This window comes from Ictidomys tridecemlineatus, chromosome 5 (assembly GCF_052094955.1).
Source record: "Ictidomys tridecemlineatus isolate mIctTri1 chromosome 5, mIctTri1.hap1, whole genome shotgun sequence".
NCBI lineage: Eukaryota > Metazoa > Chordata > Mammalia > Rodentia > Sciuridae > Ictidomys > Ictidomys tridecemlineatus.
In genome coordinates this window covers 116,316,567-116,344,436 of record NC_135481.1, presented here as the reverse complement: position 1 = coordinate 116,344,436, position 27,870 = coordinate 116,316,567, and the positions used below count along the sequence as shown (strand labels likewise).

At 37.4% G+C, this 27,870-nt stretch overlaps 1 protein-coding gene and 1 long non-coding RNA gene across 8 annotated transcripts in view; both read right to left on the bottom strand.

The window, feature by feature from the left end:
• Vrk1 (VRK serine/threonine kinase 1) overlaps positions 1 to 24,344 on the bottom strand; it is an 86,364-nt gene extending 62,020 nt beyond the window's left edge. For 4 of the 7 annotated variants that reach the window (XM_040274548.2, XM_005333899.3, XM_040274554.2 and 1 more), the window contains exon 1: positions 24,211 to 24,344. The gene's annotated coding sequence lies outside the window, so the exon portion shown is untranslated. Of the gene's footprint in view, positions 1 to 7,806; positions 7,922 to 9,158; positions 9,295 to 24,210 lie in introns of all 7 variants that reach the window. The other 3 variants (XM_040274552.2, XM_040274551.2, XM_040274550.2) reach the window with 3 other exon arrangements.
• Positions 24,345 to 26,078: 1,734 nt separating this feature from the next.
• LOC144377575 (uncharacterized) lies at positions 26,079 to 27,870 on the bottom strand. The gene is made up of 2 exons (XR_013438566.1): positions 27,358 to 27,870; positions 26,079 to 27,167 (listed from the first exon to the last, which is right to left on the bottom strand). It is a non-coding gene; the product is annotated as an uncharacterized LOC144377575 (long non-coding RNA).

Here is a 27,870-nt window from a genome sequence, read left to right as displayed (position 1 = left end):
CTGTTGCTTCATTCTTCTTTTCTTGAAACAAACTCTTCCTTTTGCTTTGATTGCATTTTCCACTCAGGTTATTCACAGTTCTAGATAATTTGTGTGTAAAAGTAACAGCTTATTCTTTCAAAAAGCTTGCTGTCCTCTGTGAAATATAATTTTCCAGAACTGTTCCAAAGGTAGAAGCATGCCTGGCCAACAAAGAGGAAGGATGCCAGTGTGGCCAGGGTGAAATGAGCAAGAGAGGTCAGAGGTGAAATGAGGGGGCTAGCAGAGCCTTGAAGGCCACTGATGGGACTCAGACTTTGGCAAAAGGTAAACCTACCTTCTACAAAGTTTTGGAACATATTATACTTGCATTTTAATTTGCAATGTTTCATTAAGAACATCTAAGTCAAGAATTTTCCCACTGACTTATTTCTTACCAAAGCTTTTACATTTTTTTTATATTTTTCACTAACATGTATAAGTTCATTCTCAAAATACATTCCATCTATAAAATGAACTATATAAGCTTGAATCCAAAATTTTAAATACTTCATAGTATCTGTGTCAAAAAGTCATCTCAGGGTAGGAATGGGTTTATAATAGATCAAATTCATCCCTGAAAAGTAGATGATAGAGCTGGTTGCTGTGGCACACACCTTTAATCGAGAATGAGTTAGGAGGACAGCACATTCCAGACCAACCCTTGCAACTTGGTGAGACCCTATCTCAAAACAAATAGGAAAGGGAGGGTTGGGAATGTAGCCCAGTGGTAGAGCACCCCTGGGTTCATCACCAGTGCCACCAAAAAAAAAAAAAAAAAAAAAAGTAGAGGATAGACTAAGCCTTATTCTTTTTTACATTTTATTAACTGAGCAGTGCCATTAGACTGAACAATTTGCATCTTTGGTCTGGCGCAGGGGTGGGGGTGGGGGTAGAGGTAGGAGTAGCTTGAGGAGTGAACTCACAGGCTCTTTACCATCTAGCTAACTAGCTTCCTTCTCTCATTTACATAAAATTACCCTAGGAAATTTTATTTTTTTTATTTTGAGACAGTTTCTCATTAAGTTGCTTAGGGCCTTGATAAGTTGCTGAGACTGGCTTGGAACCTTCATTGATCCTACTGCTTCTCCCTGCCTCCCAAGTAGCTAGGATTACAGGCATGCACCATCACTCCCAGATGCAAACTTTTTCACAAAAATGAACATTTTTACCATACTATGCCACTTAACTTAAAATAAAAATATCAAGTCCCATAAAATTCTATGATATTACTATGTATACTGCTTGCTTCATTAACTCATTTGCTCAATAAATATTTATTGACAGCGTACTGTGTCCAGCACTATTCTAGAAGACAGGGATAAAACATCAAATGAAGCAGACAGAAAGTCCTAGCCTTGTGGAGCTTATATTTTATTCACAAGAGAAAGATAAATTTTGAAAATTAAAACATGTAAAACTTCCAAGTGTAATAAGAGCTAAAAGGGGGGAGGGGGAAGCAGGGACAAGGAGTTGGGGCATATGGGAAAGGGAGATGGAATTTAAAATAAGGTCTGACAAACCTGACAAGAAAGTGATATTTAAGCAAAAAATAAATAAATAAAGTGAGAACAGATAGCCATGTCAATGATCTGGAGAAAGCATCCCACATATAGGCAGGGGCAGGGGCAGGGGCACGTGCAAAGGCAGGAACATGTCCATCTTGTTCTCAGACAAGGCACTTCGCAGCTGGAGAACTACCCAAGAGAGAGAAATGGCTAATGTAAATGGGCACAGGGTGGAGAATATGTCCCACCCATGGGCCACTGTAAGGACTTAAACTTTAGTTCTGAATGAGACTGGAAATCATTGAAAGGTCCTGAAAACAGAAGTACCATGCTCTGACTTGTATTTGAAAAGTATCACTAAGGTTGAAGCATCAAACATAGACTACAAAGTGGCAAGGCAGAAATAGCTAACAGTTGTTAAAATAGTATTGCTAATGCAATAAGCACTGAATGCATTGAGTAATAAAATATCAATTTTTTAAATAACTGTACTGACTGAGCCACTAAACGGAGAGGTACAGAATAACTTAAGAGTGTTTTTTTTTTATTTTGTTTTGTATTGAACTTTATCCAAGCTGCCCTTCCCTCCAAAAAAATAAAATAAAATAAATCTACAGTGCCAAGTAGAAACAATTGATCTTAGTGACAGATGGTCTAGGAAGCACGCTTATCATCTCTTAACTCTACATTTCCTAAGCTTTCTCTTTATAACAGTTTAGTTCACCAGGAAATTAAACACTTGAACCCATCTATTCCAAAGGCATTTATAAAATACCTCCATGGTATGTGCAGGAATCTATGAGGGGCTGAAAATTCAAAGAAAAATAAAATGCAACCTTTGGTCTGCACTGAGCTTCATGCATTCACACAGTTATAATTTAAAATTATTCCACCAGCTTCATATATCAATAAAAACTCTTCCAGGTAAACAATGTTTCTGAATGCTTTGACAAAACTATTAAGACAATGAACAGTTGTAAACATCTAAAAAATTAAACTGTATCAGGCTCACAGAGGTGGGAAAGTGCCTCTTTCAATGATCCAAGTTTTTAAGATATCAAAGAGTCATGAAACTGCTGCTTCCTCTTTTCAATGAATGTCAGGAAGTTCTGAGCAAAATTATAAAGTTCCTTACATAAGTACTCATCATCTAAATCTAAGGCAATAACTGTCGATCTTGGCTTGGCTATATATCAATTAGCAGTAGAACTCTGGAATAATAATGACCCCATCCCACAACAGCCCCAGCATCTGTATATCTTAATGCTTCAGGGGACAATGAAGCACAGACTAGACCATTGGCCTAGATATTCGGGTGCATATTCCTTTCTCCATTAAGTTATTCATATGCAGTGTAAATATTCTGTTATCTCCATGTCTACTGTATTTGAAGATTTTAATAAAATCTGGGCAAAAATATAAATTAGTGAACAAATGATTCAGAAGGAGCCCAAAACAAGGCTTTACCCATCCCTAGGCCAAAATGACTCATTTGTATTTCAAACTTATTTGGGATTAAGAATAATTACATGTTTTGGTGCAAATGGCTTCCAGCCAAACTATAGTAAGTCAAAGAATAAAATCAACAGAGATAATCGGTCAACAAAGAACTTCATCACCTCTTTCACTAAATTACCTCAGGAACAATTTGAAAGCAATACATCTAAAGACAATCCTCTCACAAATGAGAAATGAGTCAGCTAACTAGAGGTTGACTAATGCATTTGATTAGTGCTAAGAAATCATCTGAAAAGTAAAACACAGAATTCTCAGTTTATACAGCCACTTCCCAGTAATGCAAAAAGTCTTCATCTAATTTCTTCTTTTTGTTCCCTCAATTCTACATTTGTGACAATACTGTAAGAATATCCAATAAGGATACAAAATATGCTTTAAAAAAAATAACTTATTACCAATACCATTTGACATAAAAATCTGGGGCAGAGGAAAGGTAATGGACCTTCCTCTGGGTTTCTGTTAGGAATACCATCTCAATCCCTGGTTTCACTCAGAGAACATGCCTATCAATATGACAGATACTCACAGCTATATGATACCTTTTGAAACTAGAACCATGTAATTATCAAAATATAACACAACAAACCATGAAAATGCAGAAGTGAACCTCCAGAGATAATGAACCCATAAATTTATAGATTTATTCCTAAAAAACATTAAGCTAAACTCAAACTGTGACACAATCTTTAGCAGCAATTGTCACACTAGTCATGTTTTCACACCTAAGCTGGAAAGAGCTAGGTGAAGACTCACGCTTCAAACTCAAAAAAAAAAAGAGCGAATATAATCAAAGAAAGAAATTTTCCTAGTGACATTTTTTTACTTGTATTAAGAAAGTAATTAACATTAGACTACAAAATTTTCAGTAGAGCAAAATGCTTAAAATATAGTACTAGATGTGCTTACTCAAATTTTATTTTCTTAAATGATTTTTTTTAAAGTTCTAAAAAGGTTTTACCAACCGCAGAACAAATTTTTAACTGAGAACAAACACTATGTTCATTTCCAAACACAAGCCCAAGTCACCTCACTGCCACCATTCCCCCATCTCCCAGAAGGAATGGATTCTGTAAAATCTACACATAATTCTGACTTTTTATGCTGTGGGTAGAAGATTTATGCCTGAGTTCAAAAAGATCTCCCAGAACCAATAGTGAAGACACCAGAGTAACATTCAACTATTTCTAAAAGATTAGAAACTCACTGATGCAAGACAGTCAGACATTTTTAAAATAGGAGCAAGCCTAAGGATGTCACCTTTAAAGGGGAGAGATACCTGGCTCCTAACCCTGACTCCAGGGCAAAAGCTAAAAGAAATGCTTCTTTATGTAAGGCAATACTAAAACTCCTCTAAAACCAGAAAATTTGAACTGTTTTACATAACATTGAGAATACTCAAAAATTTTGTAAATAACAGATTTTTCATTAACTCTTACGGGAGGGGAGGGCAAAATTAACCACCAAATTTTGTTTACAATTAATTCTCTAAGTGTTCACTTTTAAATCATGATACCTACTGAACAACATTTTTCCTAAATTACTCTTGAGGCAGAGTTCTAGGGGAGATTATTACTAATATACTGAGAAAACTATGATGACCAAATAACGTAAGCATATAAACTTCCTATTACAGCATGAAAACACGAAAAAGCTTTAGTCTCAGAAGTTTTTCCAAGCAACACATAAGCCATAAAGAAAATTGACAAACTGACAAAAAAAATTGAAATTCTACACAGATTTTTTTAAAAATGCACCATGAACAAACTCAAAAGACAATGAAAAATAGAAGCAAGAGCTTCTCTACATTGGATATTGTGAGCATAAGACAAAAGGCTAATTTTCTATTATTTAAAAAAAATCCTTGAAATGATAAGGAAAATAAAAGTCTAATCAAAAAAAAAAAAAGGAAAATGGCAGACCGGCAAATTCACAGAAAAAAAGAAATATAAATGGTTTTTAAAAGTAAGCTTCTTATTACAGGAATTTCCAAATGCTTACAAGTTACAAAGTGATACAATGAGCACCCATATATATATCACTCTATTTCAAAAATGAAACACATGGTCAATTTGTTTCATTTATCCCAATCCACTACTTCCTCCTAAGATTATTTTAAAGCAAGCTCCAGACACCACAACATTACAAATAAAAATGCTTTCAATAGGTACTTTTTAAAATATATCTATTTTACATCATTGCCTTAGAAAATTAACAATTCCTAATAAGGTTCAAATCTTCCCCCAACTACCTCAAAATATATCTTCTTACATGCTGATCTCCAAACAAGACCCAAAACTAGTCACTGCATATGGCTGATCTGTCTTTGACTCTCTTCGCAAATGCCACCTCCCTATTTGTTTTTCTTCTTGTCATTTGCCTGTAAAATTTCCAACATTTTGAATTTTGCTGATTGTAGCCCTATAATCATTTAATATTTTTGGTTATTGATATTGTTGCTCAAATTGTTCTACCTCTTGTGTCCTTCAGCCAAAGACCACCAGGAATATACACAGTGAGGAATAATGGAGCATCTGAGTAAGAGGATGGTACAATCTATTCCAGGATTTGGGCATCGCTTTGGTAATTTGGGAAAGGTTTTAGGAAAAACCTTTGGATATTGTGAGAAAGTGGGACAATTCTATAACCGAGTATCTCAATTATTCTGATCTAAGCTGGGATACACTAAAAGAAAGACAAAGCAGCCATTAATGAAGAAGAAGATCGCGCATTCAGGCTAAGTACTCTGTAGGCAGCACACTGATCTTAGTTTTGGTTTTGTCTATGCTTTGCCTCATTTTATCATGACCTGAGAGAAAACTTGTCCAAGGTATTCTGTGAGACTCATCATGTTTACCAGGAGAAAACACGGCCTCACTGAGTGCAGGCCAGCTTCTGAACGGCAGGGCTGGTTTTTACCTTTCTCACTAAAAACAGAACCCCTTTGTGTTGTCACTGTGTCCTTTTGAGAGGACCAAAAGTCTTAAAAATGTTTCCTTGCTTTCCACTGCAAGATGTTCCAGATTACTCCTATTCACTTTCCTGTTCCAAACTTAAAATCAGCCACTCCTCCAAGGGGCCTTGTTTCCTTTCAATTGAAATCACTATTTGGAAACCAAAATCCAGTCCCAAGATAGTCACTATTCCCAGATTGTCATTACAACCTGGAGTGAGCTATAAGAATTCTTTAGCAGGAAAACTATATCACTATACTGGCATTTCCCTTTCAAATTTAGGATTACAGGATTTTTGGATAATTTGATTTCATATTTGCAACTCTTTTCTCTTGTTAAAAATCTTAGTTCCTATTAATGTTAGTCTAAATACATAATAATTTTTTCTTTAAATTTTTAAAATTTTATAAAACATTTGTTTCCAAAGCACAAAAAACAAAACATGTGTCAGGAGCACAACTACTATTTCTTCTCTCCTTATTCTTTCTCTTTCTCCACAGTAGCTGCTTTTTAGTTTTTGGTTTATACTTCCTGTTTTCTCTTTATAGATATCAAATAAAAGACATTTATCCGCATCCCCCACTACCTAGAAAACAGGTCAAATATGATACATCTTGTCCTACACCATGATTTCTTTCACTAACAACACAGCTTGCAAATAAATTGGCTCAGCTTCATCCATTAATAAAATGCAAATTAAAATTATTAAACTGACATTTTTCTGCCACATATTAGCCAAATTCAAAGAGTCAGAAAATGCACTAGATGGGCTGGGGATGTGGCTCAAGCTGCAGCGCGCTCGCCTAGCATGCACAGGGTGCTGGGTTCCATCCTCAGCATCACATAAAAATAAAATAAAGATGCTATGTCCACCGAAAACTAAAAAATAAATATTAAAAAAAATTCTCTCTCTCTCTCTCTCTCTCTCTCTCTCTAAAAAAGAAAGAAAATACACTGGGTTAGTAAGAGTATGAAAGAGAAAAAAAAGCATATCAATTTGGCATTATCTATCAGAATTTAAAACACATATTCACCCTTCAGCTCACCAAGTCCACTTTTAGTGGTTTATCCTGCTGCACAAACTGGAATGCCTGCCTGGATATTTACTGCAACAATGTATACAGTAACAGAAGACAAGAAACATCCTTAACTTAGATCAACAGGGGAATTATTAAATCAATGATGGTATAACCACAGAATAGAATATCATGCAATTTTTAAAATGAAGTAGATCTACATACATCAATATGGAATACTCTACAAGATATATTGCTAAGGGAAAAATGTAAGAAAAAACTATGTATTTGAATATGCCTATGCACATAAAAATAAAGAAATCTCTAATTCACATGTTACAAATAATTATATATATATATATATATATATATATATATATATATATAACTGGCACCCGGAAAAGTTGCACAACCATGACAAAACACACACACACACACACACACACACACACACACACACACGGATGACTGCTAGAAACCTATGTAATTAATTAGTAATAGGCAATGCCTTAGGGGTAAGAGGCTCACTTTTCATTTTTTACCCTTTTATAAAACTTTTTAAATTTATTATTTTTGGTACATAGTATTAACTTTTTGATTAAGATATTTTTTTAAAAAATTCTTCATAAATAATTAAAAGAACTTGATTAAACAAAATGTCAACGTAATGCTTTCCAATGTTCTTAGTTTGGAATCTGCCAGTGCTTCTGTAATATCAGGTTCAGTACAAGTTGGCCCTACCAATTGCCTCAAGTAACACTACAATTAACTGTGTAGAAAAACAACTCTCAGTACCTTCATTTGCAGACAGATCATGCCTGAATGTTTTGATGGTGAAGACTAGTCAGTCTTTAAAGAACAATACAGCTTGTACTCTTCAAAGAATAATACATCTCTAAAAGACCAGTAACTGAAAATGAACACCGACATGAAGTTCTTACGTTAATACAATGATTTATTTTTGCTCAATTATGAATGACTGAATTTATTCCAGAAACCATTTAACCACTAATTATAACATACAACACTTACATATAAATGAAATGTACATTATTGTTAGGCATCTATGTAGCAGGCTGTACATTAATTTAAACATTATCTCAATTTTTTACAGTAACTATAGAACATAGGCGTTATTATACTGACTGTACACAGAAGGAAACTGTCCATAAGGGAAACTGAATAATTGTCCATGGCCTCACAACCACTAAACAGCAAGGCCAAAGTTCAAAATATATGTATGCAAAGTATAATTTTTGCAAAAATGCCCTTTTCCTAATTAAAAAACACATATTGTAAACAGATCATTTGCAAAACTAAAAGTCTTAAGGTGGTAAAATATTTGCTTTAATTACTAATAATACAGCCAAAATTATAATTGCTATAGAGTATAAAAAATAAAACAGAAATATTTTCACATTATTATAAACACATATCTCACAGCCTAACTCTACTAAGTAAAATTAGTATGACTTTTAAAGATTAAAAGAACAAAAGCAATAAATCACTGAAATAAGTCTTCAAAAATATGTTTTAAGTTGCTTTTTAAAATGGGTTAGCCAGGCGTGGTGGCATATGCCTATAGTTCCAGCTACTAGGAACGCTAAGGCAGGAGGATCACTTAAGTCCACAAGTTGAGACCAGATTGGGCAACAGACACTCCATGTTGATGTGTGTGTGTGTGTGTGTGTGTGTGTGTGTGTGTGTGTGTGTGTGTATACAAAATCAGTTTGAAAAAACTTGATATTATAAACCACTGCAGGATATGGGGGAGGGGGGTTAGAAAATATTACATATATAAAAATAGTGCCTTTAATGAGACTATCTTCTTGGTTCCAGTGCAAAACCCTGAAGATTCTAAAGTCAGTTTCTTCTGTAATATCAGCATCTGAATGATGGCATTTTTATTAACACTTTTTACTAAATGGTCCAGACAAAATCAACTACTCAACAATCTAATCTGCCTACATGCAAAAGAAGTAAGATAAAAGTCTCAGCACTGGGGCACGTTAAGAGCACTGAGCATACACATCCCTGTATGTATTTCACAGCACTAAAGACACTGTATTGCCACTGGCAGTATATCTGTCAGTCTCTTTTGACATATTTTGTCAGAATCTGGAAATCAGGAATCCTGTCTTACTCACCTTGGTATCTCTTGAGTCTAACATGATGAGAAACAAACGGATATTTCCTAAGAATGGGCTGAATTAAAGTCATGGTCCAGGTCCACCTCCTATGAATTCAGACAAGACCCAACTTCTCCAGGTCTTTTTTCTTAACCTGTAAAATGAGAAGCTTAGATTACAGTCCAAGCCAGGCATTTTACCGGTTTGTAGGGAAAGATACAGTTCAGTTTAGAACTGGTAGGAACACAAAGGATGTACTTTTCTAATCTAAGATAATCTACAATCACATTTGTTGCCAATGGAAGGTTTGGGAATTCTTTTAACCCTCCTGCTCACTATAGAATGACAACTCCCTGAACACAATAGAAGAAAAAAATAAAGAAAAAAATGTTTTGAGTTAAAGATAAATCAAAGTGAACATCAAAGGTTGAATTCAATAATAAAAATAATTCAATTTTTAAATGGGCAAAAGGATTTGGATAGACATTTCCCCAACAGAGATAAGCAAATGGCCAATAAGAACCAAAAAGATTCAAACTCATGAGTCACTAGGGAAACAGAAATCAAAAACAGGAGATACTACTTCATACCCAGGTATAAACAAAAAGGCAGACAATAAATAACAAGTATTAGCAGCATCTGTAAAGATCAGAATCCTTTACACATTATTAGTGAGAATGTCAAATGGTGCAGCCCACTTTGAAAAACACTTCATTAGTTCCCAAAAGTTGAACCCAGAGTTATGAGAATACACATCTAAACAACAATTCGTACTCAAAAGTTCATAGCAGCATTATTTACAATAGCCAAAAAATGTAAGCAACCCAGCTTTCCTTCAACTGACGAATGGGTAAATAAAATATGATATATCCATACAATGGAATATTATTCAGCAGTAAAAAAGAAATTAAGTCCCAATATATGATAGAACATGAATAATCTTAAGAATATGTTAAGTTAAAGAAGCCAACCATAAAGGATCACAAAGTGTATAATTCCAATTATAAGAAAAATTTCCAGGATAAATTTATAGATAAAAATCAGAAAGTGGATTCTTAGGAATGTAAACAGGGATAAATGGATGGTGACTGCTAATGGGTAGGGGTTTCTTTTAGCACTGATGAAAATATTCTGAATTTCATTATAGTGATCACAAGATACTAAAAACCACTGAACTGAAACTCTTTAATAAATAAATTGTATGATATGTGAGTTACATCTCTTTTTTTTAAGTCAATGAAAGGAAAAATGTAATATCAAGAATAACAAAGGAAGGAACACCAGCTACATTAAGTAGTACCATTCTTTGGAAACCAATCTAGACCTATTGAAAGAAAGTAAGAAGTCACCACAAAGCAGGATGCTAAGAACACAAAAGCAGCAGCAAATGATAGATTTTCTGTTATTCATCTGGCTCCTGATTTACCCTTCTCAAGGACCTAGCATGCAAACCTGATACAGAAATTTATAAGGAATGCCACTTTCCAGGAGCAAATATTAAAGATGGGAGAGAGAATTTGTCAAGATTAGAGCTCATTGATCATGAATGACTTCTGCTTATTCATGAACTCCACATTTCGTCTATGATTCTTATAAGTTCAAATAAGAAACTAAAGGAAACAAAAAAATAAAATGAATAGCATGTACAGATGACTTTCAAAAATGAAACTGGTGTCCTCATTCATAAATTGCTAACACAGAATGATGAGCTCCTCCTAACAAAGGACAAGAGTACGTGTGCCAGTAAGATGAAAAGAAGATGCCTGAACAGAGATTAGTCAACATGTCCTTCATAAGCCACTAAGATATGGATGCATATTCATACCAAGATAATATAAACCTGAGAAATATCATAAATACATTAGAAAATAGAATTCAGATACAAGATTCTAACAAGTCTCAATAATACTGCAAAACTAGGTACAATGATCTAGCAAATCCAAGTCAGAGTGAAATCAGAAAACATTCCATCCAAATTCTTCAATTTACAGATGAAGCTGAGGCCAGAGGGATTTAATAACATACCCAAATTCAGAAGGCTCAATAAAGGTAACTGAAAGCTGAAAATAAAAGAATCCTAACTCCCAGGCTGTGTCCACCTGGCCCAATGCAACCTGCTACACTTGTACAGATTAAGTGTGTCAATTAAAAAGAAAGAAAAAAAAAAAAAAAAATCCTGACCCCTACTTTACACCAAAGTCAATTCTAGAATTCCTAGAAACTTACACCTAAAAGTGAAAGACAAAATATAAAGCATCTAGAAACAAGTGAATATTTTCATAACCATGAGGTAGCAAAAACTTAAGTGGAACACTAAAAGCACTAACCATAAAGGAAAAGATTAATAGAAATCAATTAAAATATAGAATTTCAGTTCATCATAAACACATTACAAGAGTAAAACGGTAAGCCACATAAAAGAGGGCTTTAGAATTCACATATTCAACAAAAGATTGTATTCAGAATGTACATAAAGTCTAACATTTTGATATGAAAAAGGACAGAAAACCTGAATTGTTTAAAAAGGTGGGGGGGTGAGCAAAAGCTGAATACTTTTCAACAGTGGAAATATAAATGGCTAACAAATACATGAAACAAGGTGCTCAAATCATAAATCATGAGGAAATGTTAATGAAAATCACACTGAGATCTTCTATACAACTGTTAATATGGTTTTAAAAGGGTTTTTAAAATTGCTTAGCTGACAGTTTCAAGTAGAGGCGAGGCTTAAGAGCAACTGAAATTCTTTATGTTGGGAGGAATATAAACTGGTACAACCACTTGGGAAAACTGGCAATATCTATCAGTGTCTACTAAAGCAAAAGATATTACAGCATACACTATGATCAGCTGTTCTACTCCTAGATATACACCCAACTAAAACTAATATGTGTACCAAAGACATCAACATACTATAATTACTTTAAAAAGGTTACCAAAACTATTAAGTAGAATTATTCATAATTATCCAAGTATTAACTATTTCAATATCTATCTGCAATAGAATGGAAAAATCGTGGTATATAATTTGTGGTGGTTTTAAAAAATAGCCACAAATTCTTTGGTACAACTTCCTAATGCTGGGCAGTCTATGTTCTCTTTCCTTGAATCCAGGCAGGCTGTGTCTATTTCAATCAAGAGTGTGACACAAGTGACCTTATGACTCTGAAGCCAAATCATCAGGAAGATATCTCTGGGAACTCAGCCAAAATGCTGTGAAAAGCATGGCCTCATGGCCCCCATGAAGGTTACTCCAGTCAACAAACCTGGATGATCCTGGTCTTCAAGACATCCCAGTCAAGATACTAGAAACAGGAGTGATGGAGCCTCTAACTCATTCTAGACCCCAACCATTGTAGAGCAATGACAAGCCATCCCTGCCAAGAATTCATGACAAAATGTTTTTTACACCACTAAATTTGGAGTGGTATGTCATGCAGTAATCAGTAACAAAAGTTAGTGTGTTTGGCAGTAACTGATGAACTGACTACAAAAATAACATGGGTAAATCTCAGACAGAACAATGAATGGTAGGAATCTTGCAAGATTAGGACAAAGTATATATTACCCCATTTACATGAGTTCAGAACCAGACAAAAGTAATCTATAGTTAAGAAGTCAGAACAGTGGTTACCTTGGTGGAAGTTGCACTGGAAAGGAGCACAAAAGAGGTGTCTGGGTGCTAGAATAATCAATATTTTGATCTGGGTAGTGGTTATTATAGTGTTGAGTTTGCATTTTTTGTTATATTTCAAAAAATGTTTTAATCAGAAGAATCTGGTAATCAAATAGATGCAAATGTGTGAGGAAGAAATGAAGAATGACTCCAAGCCTCCAGGCACGGAGACTAGGTACTGTCATTAACTCAAAAGTTACACAATTGTGGCAAATAAATACAGGAGCGAAAAGCAACAATCATGTCCTGTTCATTTTGTATTTCACTATCTACCAGTCCTTAATCCAAGTCATTCCAAGATACTCCTCTCATTTTCATACTACCTCTATGACCACCCCTTCTTGGTGACCTACATTGCCTCCTCTCTGTCCAGTTGCCTTTTTAATTTCAGGACTTCCCAACCAGGCTTCTCTCCTCAATTCTCTTTTCAATCTGCACACCTAAACATGTGGATATTCTTTTATCCCCCATAATTCCAATCTCAGCTGGTACAACTTCCATAATTCCAAACTCAGCTGATGACATCATCACATACTTGTTCTTTTAAGCTACAAATTTCTAATTTGATCAGGAACCAGAATTCCAAAATATCTTAAAAAGTTGAGTTAGGCCCGGCACAGTGGTGTACGCCTGTAATCCCAGTGGCTCAGGAGACTGAGGCAAGAGGATTAAAAATTCAAAGCCAGCCTCAGCAAAAGCAAGGCACTAAGCAATTCAGTGAGACACTATCTCTAAATAAAATACAAAATAGGGCTGGGGTTGTGGCTCAGTGATTGACTGTCACTGAGTATAATCCCCAGTAACCTTCCCCAAAGAAAAACTGAAATTAGCCAAATCCATTAAAAATAATATAAGATCATAAATATAAGCTCCCATGCCTGTGACCTAAAACTAATGCAGAACAGCAGGATGAAGAGACATCTTAGTCAGGTTTTATTCAAGTCTAGGCTCAATATATGGTATGGTCATCCAAATAATGTAGCTGATATTAATAAAAATACAATATGTAGAAAAAGGAAGGCAATATTTTCCCCAGAGTAACCGAAGAAAAGTGCAATATCTAGAATAAGAGATGCAACTCCGTTTTTTTTAATATCAAGTCATGCATGGAGTACTGTTCTCAATTCTAAGCACTATAACTTAAAAATGGAATTTTAGGGCTAGGGATGTGGCTCAAGCGGTAACGCACTTGCCTGGCATGCACGGGGTGCTGGGTTCGATCCTCAGCAACACATAAAAATAAAATAAATATGTTGTGTCCACAGAAAACTAAAAAATAAATATTTAAAAAATTCTCTCTTTCTTCTATCCCTCTCTCTCTCTCTTTAAAAAAAAAATGGAATTTTAAAATATAGAAAGCCACCAGTGTGGTGAACCAACATAAAACCATGTCATGTAAGGAATAGCTAATGAACTGAAGATGTTTCACCTCAGAAAGATTGAGAACACTTGATGACTTTTCACATATTCAAAAGGATGTTACATGGAGGGGGATTCAGCTTGTTATATGTGTTTCTAAGAGACAGAAGAGAGTAGAAAGAATAAGATTTGACGATAAGAACTTTATCAAAAATCTATCAAAACTTTAATAAAGAAAGATAGGCTGTCTCTAGAGCAAGGGTTCTCAACTAGGGATGACTCTGTCCCCTGGCCACTAGACATTCTACAATGCAAACAATCCCCAACAACAAAGAACAACACCTCTAAAATGTCAACTGTTTAAGGGTTGAAAAACTCTGCCCTACATGTAGTAAGTTTCCTTCACTGGAGTTCTCTGTCATTGTATATAAATATACCAGCCAATCTCTAGATGATGTCCAATAAATGATTTTCAAGGATGGAGAGAACAAGTCACAAAAAGACATTGTTCTGCATAACTCCGGAGCTACAGAAAATCACCTTCAGGTATGTTAAGGTGATAATAATGATGGTGACATTTACTGTAGGTCAAACATTACACCAAGGTCTTCCTCTACATACTTCATAGCTAATTCTCACAACTTTATAAAATACATATTATTTTACCTTGATTTGATGTTAAGCTAGACTACCCTAATGTCACATAGCAGTCAATAAATGAGCTCTAATCTACCTGATTCCAATTACACATATCACAACACAAGGCATAAAAATTAAGTTACTTTCAAAGCTTTCACACTCCAGAAAAGAAAATATATTACAGAAGTATCTGGACAAAGTCTAAACAGGTTTATACTCATTGCAAACCTAGTTGGCTAGGAAAAATAGGATTATCTGAAGTAGTCCTCTGATGAAGGAGAGAACAATTATCCTGATTGTCCCCAATTGCCTACTTCTATAAGAGCCAAGAAGCTCTATATACTCATGGAATCTCAGTCAGAGCTGGGATTAATGATGACATCCCTTTATCCATAGGCGTGAAAGCTCAGGATGGACAGACGTTTGAACATCCCCGACTGGGAATCCTGCCCTTAACAAATACACTAGATGCAGATACATGGTTTCTTGGCTGCCTATACTCACGCCCATCTGTCAGGATGGCAGTGTGCCTGCTCACATGTTGGTCAAACTGTCACTAGGGCATAGGTGCCAAGCAATGATAGTTTTAAATGGGCAGCTTGCATAGCACTGTAAGAGCCTGCTCTTCATAGGGGGGAAAAAAAGAAAAACAACTCTGTCTGATAATACTGAAGGGCTGCAATCACAAACGAAATATTCTTGATCAACCTCAACATTTAAATAGAAAAGAGATCTGGACCAATAGAAAAGAGTCAGACTAAGGAAGTTAAGCAAAAAGGTATTTTTGAAACTCAACTGAGTTGTCACAATAAAGCTTTTCATATCACCCGAATGTAAATCATCATAACCTTTTACACAGGAAAGCCCTTTGCTCACCAAATTACTGTCTTTAAATGGATGCTATTTTTCCATGATCTAAACAAAAAAGTAAAAATGCATTCATTTCTAGTAGTTTGTTTGACATTATATAAGTTTCATTTGTTAGCTGGTTATTTTTTAAATGGAATGTCTTTTTTTAAAATATATCTTTATTTATTTTTATGTGGCGCTGAGGATGGAACCAGGGCCTCATGCATACAAAGCAAGGGCTCTACCACTGAGCTACAACCCCAGCCCCAAGGTAATCTTCTAAATGCCTAAAAGAAAGCAGAAAACACATGAAATTTCCACAGATGAAGTGGGGGCAATGGGGATGGAAGTACAACTTATATGAGAAAAGAAATCAAGAACTAAAACAGATGATAAGAAAACAAAAACCAAGTATTTTAAGTCACAAATTAAAACACTGAGACTCAAGGGCAAAACTATTAATACTATCAGGTCCCTTTCACTGAAAGCAGAATGTTCCTAAACCACATCTAGGTTACTATTCTATCTTAAAGTCCTTTTGGATCACTGGCATTATGTATCTAATTTCTTTCCTGTCTGGAAATTCTTCCCTAAGACTTATACCCTAGTACTGCAATTTTAGCCATTCATTCCTCAGTGATTTTTGAAGAACAGCTGGTCATCATCATTCTCTGAATAGTTCTTCATGAAAGTATCAGGACATACTGATTAAAGAACCCCTGAGTTTCTTCTTTGCCATAATAAATAAATCTTATTCCAAAAATTCTCATTGGACCAATTTATCAACTGTTTCTTATCATTTCAGCTGCTCAACTCCTGAACCCTTTTCAGACTTGACAAAAAAATGTCATCCACATCAACAATAAGTTAGCTGAAACTACTCTTCTTCACATATATACAACTTACTAAAAGTAGCATTGATAATGAAGTCCAGCAGAATTCTCAGTGTCCATCACTGAAGAAGGGGCAAAAGTCTAAAACACACCATTAAATTACCCTTTGCTATAAGTTTGGATAAGAACACCAAAGATCCTTGTATTAAAATAGGGAGCTTTGATCACACAGTGTGGTGCTACTGGGATGTGGTGAAGCTTTAGAAAGTAGTCTAGTAAAAGGATATTAGGTCATTTCCTTGCACCTATGAAGGAAATACTGGTACCCTACCTCTGCTTCCTGAAAGCCACGAGGTGAGCAGCTTTCTCCACCATACACTCCCTCCATGATATATATATACTGTCTCACCACAGGCCCAAAAGTAACAGGGCTAACTATAAATTGAAACCTCTGAAATTTCCAGCCAAAATAAACCTTTCCTCCTTTTGTTGATTACTTCAGGTCAGAGTGATAAAAAGCTGACTAACACAGCCTCCTAGGACATACTAGTGTCTTAGGGTATTCTGAAGCGACATAACTTTTTTAGCTTTTTGGTAGACCTTTGTAACACAAAGTCAAGAGTCATGGTTATATCCTACTCTTCCTAACAACGTATTACGGCCATACATGTCCCTAAAACAACTTTTCTTAAATACCAATTGTACCATATCATTTTCCTGCTCAAAAACATACAGTTAACTCTGTAGCAGCCAATGAAACTGATTATAAACTCTTCAAACTAGCTACCAATTCCTTTACGCATAAACAAATTATCCTTCCTTAAACTCCCTACTCCCCTTAATTCACATGATTCCCCAAGTCAGATCTTACTTATTTTCTCTAGGACATTTCTTTGCTCATGCTATTCTCTAAAATGTCTTCCCATTTTTTTCAAGATTCAAGTCATGTCATGTCATATCTTCAGAAATCTATATTCACATTTACTTAATTGCTCATTCATCTCCTCCTTTCTTCACTTTGGTACTCAGTGTACAATATATTTTTTTATCATGGTTTAAAAAAAATTTTTTTGATCATGGTTTTAAAAAAATGTTTAATGGAAAAAAGGTACTCTTTTCAACAAATGTCTCTGGAATAGCTAGACATCTATAGACAAAAAGTAAAAGAAATAAATCTAAACCTCATATCCTGTGCAAAAATTAACTCAAAATGGGCCATAGATATAAAAATAAAACATAAAATGATTAAACACAAGAAAACAAGAGAACATTTTCCTAACCTAGGGTTAGGCAGAAAGTTTTGAGACATGCATGGCACCAAAAACAATCCATATACTGATAAACTGAACTTCATCAAAGTTTAAAAACTTTTGTGCTATGAAAGATACCATAAGAGAATGAAAATACATGCCAGAGACTGAAAGAACACATTTACAAATCAAATATTTATCAAAGGGTTATACAAAATATACAGAGTTCTAAACACAGCAATAAGAAATCAATTACAAAATGGGAAAAATACTTAAACAGAACAGTCAAAGAAGATATGAATAGCAAATAAACACATGACAATTAGCCATTAGGGAAGTGCAAATGAAAGTCTTGGTGATTACTACACACACACACACACACACACACACACACACACACACACAAACAAACAAAACATAACCAATAACAAACAATGGCATCAATGTGAGGAAACTGGATCTCATATTACAGTGATGACAGGACTGTAAAATGACACAGCTATGCTGAAAGTCTGGAAGTTCCTTAAATTAAACATACACTTACCATACAACCCAACAGTAGCACAGCTGGGCATTTATCCTAAAAAAATGACAACTTATATTCACACAAAAACCAGTACATAAATGCTCAGAGAATTACAAACAATGCTTTATTTGTAATCACCCAAAACTGTAAACAACCCACATCCTTCAATAAGAAAGGTGGTAGTCATATAATGGACTTATTACAATTATCAAAACAGTGTTGAAATCTAGGACACTGACCTTGCTGTAGTATGAGTAATTAAACTATTCATCCAAGATGCATTTTTAGATTCTTTATGTGTGTGTATAGTCCTATGACCTTTTATCTTCTGTATACATTCATGTAACCACCACCACTATCAGGATACAAGGCTTTTCTATCATCCCAAAGAAATCCATCTCAATAAACATTGACCTGTTCTTCATTTTTATAATGATAACATTAAATGCTATATAAATGGAATTGCTGGCCTCCAGGAGAGGCAGGCACTTTTAGGAACTAGTTCCTATACTTATGGGAAGTGGCAGCTGCTGCCCCATTAAAGATTATTAATACACCTTCAAAGTTCTTTTACTTTTGTTTTCAGCTAAGGTTCTTTGCAGAAACTTACAAGGAACAAGTCAATTTTACCCAGTCACTGACTCAATTTTAGGTGCCCTCAACTTTGCTCATTATAATACCAATTTCTCAGCCCAGAGAAAGTCCTTATGACCATTTTCTTTTTTTTTGGAGGGGGGAGAGGGGAGAGACATGTGATTACCACCTCCAAATGCCCATGCACAGGAATGTGTTTATCTCTGTATTTAAGGATGAATCTTCCCTATATGAGTAAGTTTCCCCAATAAAAACATCTGGCTTTCTTTGTTCTGAGAGAACATTAATTTGCACACAAACTCCACTGCTCACCTTACTTGCTACAAGAAATAAACCCAGACTGGGGATATAGTTCAGCTGGTAGAGTGCTTGCCTTGCATGCACAAGGCCTTGGGTCCAATCTCCAACACCACAAAAAAAAAAAAAAAAAAAGAAAGAAAGAAAGAAAGAAACCCCTCTCTTCTCCTTTATCTTCTGGTTGATTATTGGCTTTGCACTCATTCCATTCTGCTGAGGAATCATATAATCATAGATCTTTTGAAGATTGTTTTTATTTCACTTTTTCCACTTTTTTCCTGCAAGCCCATAAAATCCATCCAAATTGTGGTGCATCTATCAAGAGATCATTTACTTTTGTTGATGAGTATTGTTCTGCTATTAGGGTTATGCCGCATTTTATTTAACTATTCACCCAGAGAAGAATATGTGGGCTGTTGCTGGTTTGGGGCTAGTATGAAGTTTTTGTATAAACACAAGTTTTTAATTTTTCCAGATAAATGCCCAGCAGTACACTTGCTAGGTCATATGTTAAAAGTATGCCTAACTTTTTGAGTAACTGCCAATCTAATTTCAAGAATGACTATACCTATACATTTACATTCCCATGTTACACATGAGAGGTAATATAATAGTCATGATTTCTAACATTTTTTCCATAAGCCTAAAAAAAACTAGATCGTCTCCTAAATTTTATAACCTTAAAATTTTTAAAACAGAAATTTTTTAAAATTTTTTTCTGGTTCCGATACTTTTTAAGACCTCTACAGGTAATTTACAATTTATGATATTTGTATAAAATTTATAATTATAATAATCTGTACATTGATAGCTATGGTCATACAGCAAACTGCAAAAAAAAAAAAAAGGTGAAGTACATGTAAGCCCATAGTAGAAACAGTAAACATTCTTCTTCCAGTTTATGAAGACTAAAACTTCAACAGCACTTTCTAGTACTTAGTATTGTGAAATGTGATCCCAATGCATTAATATATAATCATCAAAAGATGACACACATATGAGTTCCGCTGACACATGGTAAACAATTTGAGAAAAAAAAAAAACCTGAAATACAGTGTAGTTATCTTGGCTATGAGATAAAACTAACAATTATATAATGCAGTCTGGGTTCTTAAAACAAGGAGCTAAGTCTAGCACAGACATAGTGGCTCACATGCAAACAGTAGGTACACTGGCAGTCCACAAGGAGAAAATTAGCACAAAAAAAAAATTATAAGACTTCAAAAAAGGTCTTATAATAGGATGGTACTGTCCTCAGTCCTAATAATTTTTCAATTCTTATTTTTAGCTCTTTGTGCAACCATTATGTTCCTGATACTGAGTTGTATTAAGATGAATGTTTCCTTCCAATGTTAAGTATATTTACTTTAAATACATATAACATTCTTGAATCTCAAACTAATTACTTTGCAATTCAATTATATCTTCACACTTAATGTACAACTTACTGGTAAACATTTTAGTGTATGTTTTTGTTGGGGTTTTTATGTTTGTTTGTTTGGTACTGGGGATTGAACCCAGGGGCACTTAACCACTGAGCCAAATTCCTGGCCCTTTTTTTGTATTTTATTTTGAGACAGGGTCTCACTGAGTGGCTTAGGGCTTGCTAGTTACTGAGGCTGGCTTTGAAATCACAATCCTCCTTCCTCGACCTCTTGAGCCACTGGGATTACAGGCAAGTGCCACCAGGCCCAGCCTAAAATATGTTTAATGATCATCCCAAAATATGCCAGTGTAAAGAATGTTTATCTTAATTTTGAAATCCGAGAACATTGGTTCTCATTCTTTAGGGTTAAACCCACTGAGAGATAGGAGTTATTTCAAGGACTCATCAAAATCCATGGACAGTCATGTGCCACACAGTGACATTTCTGTCAATGGATTACACAAATGAAGCAGTCCCATAAGACTGCTTGGGCTGGGGTTAAGGCTCAACGGTAGAGCACTCACCTAGCAAATGTAAGGCCCTGGGTTCAATCCTCAGCACCACATAAAAATAAATAAAATAAAGGTATTGTGTACAACTAAAAAATAGATATTTTTTTAAAAAAGTGACGTGGTAGCAGTCAGTTTGTATCAATACTACAATATTCACACATCACTAAACGATATATTTCTCATTTCTCAAATCATGTCTCTGTTGTGTAGTGAGTCATGACTATACTTACCTGAACACTAAATAAAAAATATCGTTCACAAAAAAAATTTTTTTCAAAGTTGACAAAAAGATGCTATGAGTAATAAAATTCTTAACAAATTTACTGACGAATGTTAGTAAAAGTAGTTTCTTGCCATCTGTACTTAGTGATGAATATTAAAAACCTAATATTAGTATAACTGGGGAAGATACTACATACCTCTATAGAAATTTTTTTTAATGCTGCCTGTATGTCATCCAGAACAAGGATGTGTATAGTTTTGAGCACAAAGATTTGAACCAACATTGGGAGAGATGAAGCAAGAGTAATTGAGAAAGCACATGAAATTACTTCAAAACATCAACCTCAGAATATGGAGCACTTAAATCATCATTCAGGAGTCAAGGTGGGTCAGGATCCAATGGCATAACCTTCTTCACCTCCTTATAATGGCAAGTAGGAAGAGTCACAGAAACTTTGGTTGAAAAGGCCAAATATAGAGTACAAATACATATTGGTTAGCACCTAGCAAAATGCTTTGTGAGGCATTTATAACCTTTCTAACTTATTCTTGCATTCCTATAAAAATTCCACATTTTCTACATTTCACCAATACTGTAGTTTTTCAAATGTGCCTTATACATTCACCAGCTGATTGTATGCCAGAAGTTAAATAACTAAAGTCAAAAAGAACAGTCTACATTAATTTAAAACAAAGAAAATTTGCTTCAACAAAACAGGACAAGAATAGACTTTGCACCTAACGCAATTCCTGGTAAATGGTAGGCAAGTGATCTCTAGTGAATAAATGAATCCACTTTTTTCTCACTCTGAAAAATAACCTCAGCAAGTATACAAAACATCCAACCAGTCTGAAGAATATTCTCCAGTCCTATTCAGTTACCAATCATTTTCAGAATCCATCAAGACCAATTTTCAGGAAAGCCTCGCTCACTCACACAAAGAAGCAGCATTTAATTCCCATAAGGCTCACTGCCTGATATGTGCAGATAAGAGCATTTGCACATTTGCATAAATTCAGGAGTCATCCTTTTTTCATTTGATGTAAGGTAAATTTCAAAGCTTTGCTGCATTTCCAAATTTTTATTTTTTCAAATAAAAGACATTTTAAAGTTTTATTTTTCTAATCAAAATCCTATTCATAGTATATCTTATTAGGGATGCTTTAAAGGGAAAAAAAGTTGTCAAAATTAAAATCTTGCTTCTCCTTTCCTAGACATCTGGGACAGTTACTTTATTACTATTTCACATTAGTTCTAAACTTTAAAAAAAAAAAAAAGTTGGCCTGTTTCCTTTAAGAAATTTAATTTTAGGGTCTGTCAACATTTTGAATGCATTACTGTTATTTTTAAAATATACATTCGCATACTGGAATAAAACTTAGCATAAGCTTCCCATATAACCATTTCCTGGGCACTTACTAACTTAGTATATGCCAGGCTCCATGCTTAACACATTACTCCATTATCTCATTTGTTTAACAAATATCCTCTCATAATTTCTGCAGCACTGAGCATAACAAGAAGGCATTACACTACAAAACTGATATTTGTACTGTATACTGGTACTGTACTAAATTGACAGTAATGCCTAACACAAGCTTATTGTTATTAAATTCTACTTCTGCTACTGTATCTGATCAGCGATGCTAAGATGCACAAATACCATCTGTGGTAGCATCAACACAACCGAGAAAAGCTATTATTAAATGACAGAGTACTTAAGTTACATTCCCTTCTACAACATAGGTAGCAGACAAACACAATCTTATCTATCCATAAATTTAATTCCAGTTAGTACATATCATTTTGAATAGCAAAACATAATCCGCATAAAATGACTATGTAAAGAACTCTTGGGGCTGGCGCGGTGGCAGAATGGTTAGGTTCGATCCTTAGCACAACAAATAAAATAAAGGTATTCTGTCCATCTACAACTACAAAAAATTAAAATTAAAAATCTCTTGCTTCTGAAATCATTTTAAAATTGTAGATATGCTCAGCATGTCATAAACAGCACGATGCCTTTATTCTGAACTCTTAAAAATAAATGCTGCCCTTCAACGTTTTTCAGTCTTTTTTTTTTTTAATTTCAGACTCAACAGATGGACAAATCCAGTCCAAAAAAAAAAAAACTGAAACACATAATTAATGAGGCTCTTCAACAGTCCCCTAAATTTAATCCCACGATTCTCCCAGGAGCAAAACTGGTATTTCCAAGTTGTTCCATAAAATGGAAATGGGACACCACCCTCCCCACCGCCGCCGCGGGTGAAGAGTCCAGAAAAACGGGTGATTTGAAAGAAAAGATGTTAAAAGGGGTTAAAAAAAAAAAAAAAAAAAAGAATGGGTGGCCTCAAACTAGCGTCTCTGTCACTGCGACTGTCTGTCCCGAACTACTTAGTGGGGAAAACGACGTGCGGCCCTGGAACGTCAGTAAAGGGTGGCGCCCTGTCAACTAGAGACCCGAGGGGGATGCGTCAGGACGATCGTAAAAACCGCGGGCGCCGGCGCGGGCTCAGCCCCGCGCGGCAGGAAGCCGAGCTGAAGCGGCGGCCTCGGCCTGGACCGGGAAGGCCCCTACGAACGCGCACGCCGGCGCAGCGCGGCCGTCCCGTTCCCCTCCAGACCCGGCCGCGGCCTGGCCCGCCTGGGGGGACGCGGCACCATCGCGCACACGGGGCCGGGTTCACCGTCGCCCGGCCCGGCGGCCGTGCAGGGCTGAGTGTGCCCCGGGCGCTGGCGGCCGCGAGGGAGGCCAGGAAGGCGCGAACGCCGGTGCTGGCTGAGGCGGCCGCCGATGCCCTCGCCGCCCCAGCCCGGCGGCCCGCCTCCGGGCCCCGGCTCGGCGCGCGAACCCTAGGACCGCACCGTCCGCGGCCTCCCTACCCCGAGCCGCAGACCCGTCGCCTTCGGCCCAGTACGAACTTCCCGCCGCTGTCGCCGACTCGCAACTCGGCGGCGACGCCGGCCCCTCTACACCCGGCAGTACGGAGCCTTCCCATTGGCTCTGAGCGACGGAGGAGGCGGGGCGAGCGGTACGCGGCGGGACGGGGGTGGGGCGGTGTTTTCCCCGTCTCCCTTGCATGCCGGGAGCTGTGGTCCGCGCGCCCGCTGCATGCTGGGAATTGGAGTCTTGGCGGCAAAGCAGGGCGCCGTCCCTCCGGCCCCTAGGGCTTCTGGGAAGTGTGGTTCACAGTTTCTGACTCCGACCTTCTGAACACACACACTGAACTATCGCTGGTAGGAACCAAAGTACATGTGGCTGGTGTTCAGAGTTATTGAGTGTATTGACTGAGCATAGGATGAAAAAGAAGACCTATGTCCCCATTGGCTGAGTGTCCTGAACACTCGAATTTGCCTTTGCCTGTCTATGGAAGAAACCACATGCAGTTCAAATTCTAGCTCTTCCATTTTAGAGCTTTGCAATCTAAGGGAAGTTACTTAACCTCTGTGAGCCTTGGCTTCCTGTTTTTGTCAGGATTAAATGAGACAATGTATAGGCAATAGTTTGCACTTGGTGCTCAATAAATTTGAGAGGGCCTTACTATTATTATTCTGCTCACCTGTTGCCTGGTGTCTAAATTCTGTCTTTCAAAGTCTGTTTCAGTGTATACCTAATCCTTTGCAAAATTTCAGATGTAATTTCCTTGTACAAGTTTGCCTTGTATTTATAATCACTTTTCTAAGTCTGCATATCCACACAAGCTTTTTGCAGACTGGGGTGCTGTTCTAGGTCAAAATCACAAGACCATACACAAAGGGAGATTTACAATGAAGCATGAGTGTCAGGACCTCTCTTTCATGATATGTTTCAAAGCCCTGGGAAGAACCTTAACTGTGTTTATACATCACTTTGGAGATTTTTTTTTGGTATGATTTTCTTAAAATTGCATGAGCTTCAGTCCCCACAAAACCTGTAAAGACTTTCCATTGGACAGTGCAGCATCGCACTGATGTCTTAACATTTGCCCCTCTAGATACCTGGCCTCACCAGATTCTTCCCATCCTGCCCTCTGCCCACGGAGGCTACTCCCTACAAACCACTTCAAGATTCCTGTGCTCCCTGGCTTCTGTTGTGTTCAGCCAGTGGGGAACCCCACAGAGGACTGGAAGAAAAGCTAAGGGTTGGTTAATCAGTTCCCCCTGGTTTCCTCTGTCCCAGGCGCCTCCAGTTGGTCTTAGCCAAAGGTCACTGCTTTCTGCCTGCCCCACCTCCAGTTTGCAGGATCAGCCCTCCCTTTGAGCTTCAGATCTGGAGGTGGTGACACCATGACTTGCTGAGCCACAGTCATCACTGCATCCTCCTGGTTCCCACCCCACACCTCTTTAAACAGTCTTATTACAAATAAACCCTGTTTAAATGATCCTATTTCAAATGTGTCATCTGCTTTCTACTGAGACCCTGACAGAAACACATGCAGAAGGAGGGCACTCGATGAATATTTGTCAGCAAAGAGGTCTCAAGATTCACACATCTCATGAGTGTGGAATCCCCCAGCAAGACTCTGTGGCCAGAATCCATTCAGTGAAAGACACTCTGTGCGCATAGACACACACACACACACACACACACACACACACACACACACACACACACAGGCTAAGAAGACTTGGAATAGGATTTATCTGTTACAGTGTGACCATGTTTCCTGAACCTCACTGTAGACCTGCAGAAGAAAGGTCCTTCCTTCCACACTGGGTTAACAATTGGCTGGCCTTAAAGCACAATTAAATCAACCACAGTGAGTGAAGTGTTCCAAGGTGAGAATAGACTGTATTTATTCTGGAGCTCATGGCTCTGGCACCTCAGTAGGATGGCTTACTGTTCAACGCTTCTTAAACACAGCACATTTCAAGGTAGTTGCCAACACCTCCAACACCACCCACACATGCAGAGACCTCCTATCAGGGCAGAGCCCACAGGACCCCAGTCCGAACTGCTTTTGCAGAGGAAGTGTGTCTGAAATGCTGCAGACAGCACTTTGTTAAGTGTTGATAGCTTCATATCAAGGTCAAGGTTATGCAGAAGATTGACCAGTCAGGATGCTCTGTGGGTTGGGCTTTTGGAATTGAGAATTGAACCAGAGAAGAAGGGACATGAGTACAATCCTGCCATGTGTTCATAAATACCTGGACAGTCAGACTCAGCACCTCCTGCAAGCTGGGGATTGGACTAACCTAGGGATACTGGTTTAACAAGTATTTAAGGAGGCCATGCTACCTGTTAGGTGCTGTATTTTTTCACATGCATTATCTCCCCAATTCCTGGAAGGAAGAAAATGTCTCAAAGAATTTAAATAATTCCAGGTCCTCCGCTTCACCTTCTAAGTGTGTTTTTCACAGCCCCTTTACACCCAGCTTCATGTGCTGCGTGAGGACAGTTCTTCTAGATGAACCATTTCAGCACAGTGGTGGAGACTTGTAGAGAACTCTGGCAGAGATGGATAGTGGGAGTCCTGGTTAAGAAGTCACCAAAGATGATCAGAGCAACTCAGAAGTGGGCCAGGCTCCGTAAATAACAGTCTTCCAGCTGCCCAGCAAAGGCAGACCGAGCTTAAGATCCATCTGTGGAATCTGCATTGATCTGCCACACGGTCAGGCCCAGAAGGGTGGGAGCCCTGCCACCCTGACAGCCCCAGCAGGCTGGCTCGGAGAAGTACACAATGTACAAGACACGCAGGGAAAGCGCCTGGGGGTTGGTATGCTTACCCCGGGGCAGAAACTCAATCCCTGAAGTTCAAACAGGCAAGAGAGTGGTTAGGAAGCAGCACACCCTGGCAGGCTGCCCAGCTGGCGGGGCTCCACCTTGGAGTCAGTTCGAGAGTCCTTGTCCTCGTTTTCATCTGTAGAATGGGAACAGTTGCTTCCTCAAACTGAGAAGAGCTTTGATCTATCTAGGGCGAAGGCATTAAGGTGTCCTTGCAGCTCAACAAGAATCCGAGGGAGGGAGGAAATGAGAGAGGAGTGAGGAACCGATGAGTTCAGGGGTCCCTGGCTGCTACTGACCCAGCCCCCTTGTTTTTAAGCACTTACCATGTGACAGGGGTGGTGTCCTGACCCATGTATAATCCTGTGGGAAAGCCAGGTATGTCCACAAATTCTAGTAACTAAGATTTTTATGAGAACTTAACACATTCTTAGAAAACTGTCTCAGTAACCCTGCAAGATAGGTAATACAACCCTGGTGTCCAGAGAAAGAGACCAAGCTCCGGAGCAATGAACTGATCGGCTCAAGGTCACACGACTAGTGACCAGAATATCGACTGTCTGCTGTAAATGCAGCTGGATGTCAATCACAACTGTTGATGCTGGAAAATGTGACAAGGTCAGAGCTAAGTGGAGGCCCCGGGACTCTGTGCGGTGCTGCAGTGTTCTAGCTAGCGTCTGCTGGCTAGCCCTGCCCTTCAGTGATTAAGCCCCTGTATTAAATCCCTTCGAGCTTAAAATACCTGCTGTGGTTACTGTGTCCTGCACTAACCTTTGACTGTCTGATACAGAAAGAAGCGGACCCAGATAAATGCAATCTCTCATCACTTCTAAGACGGA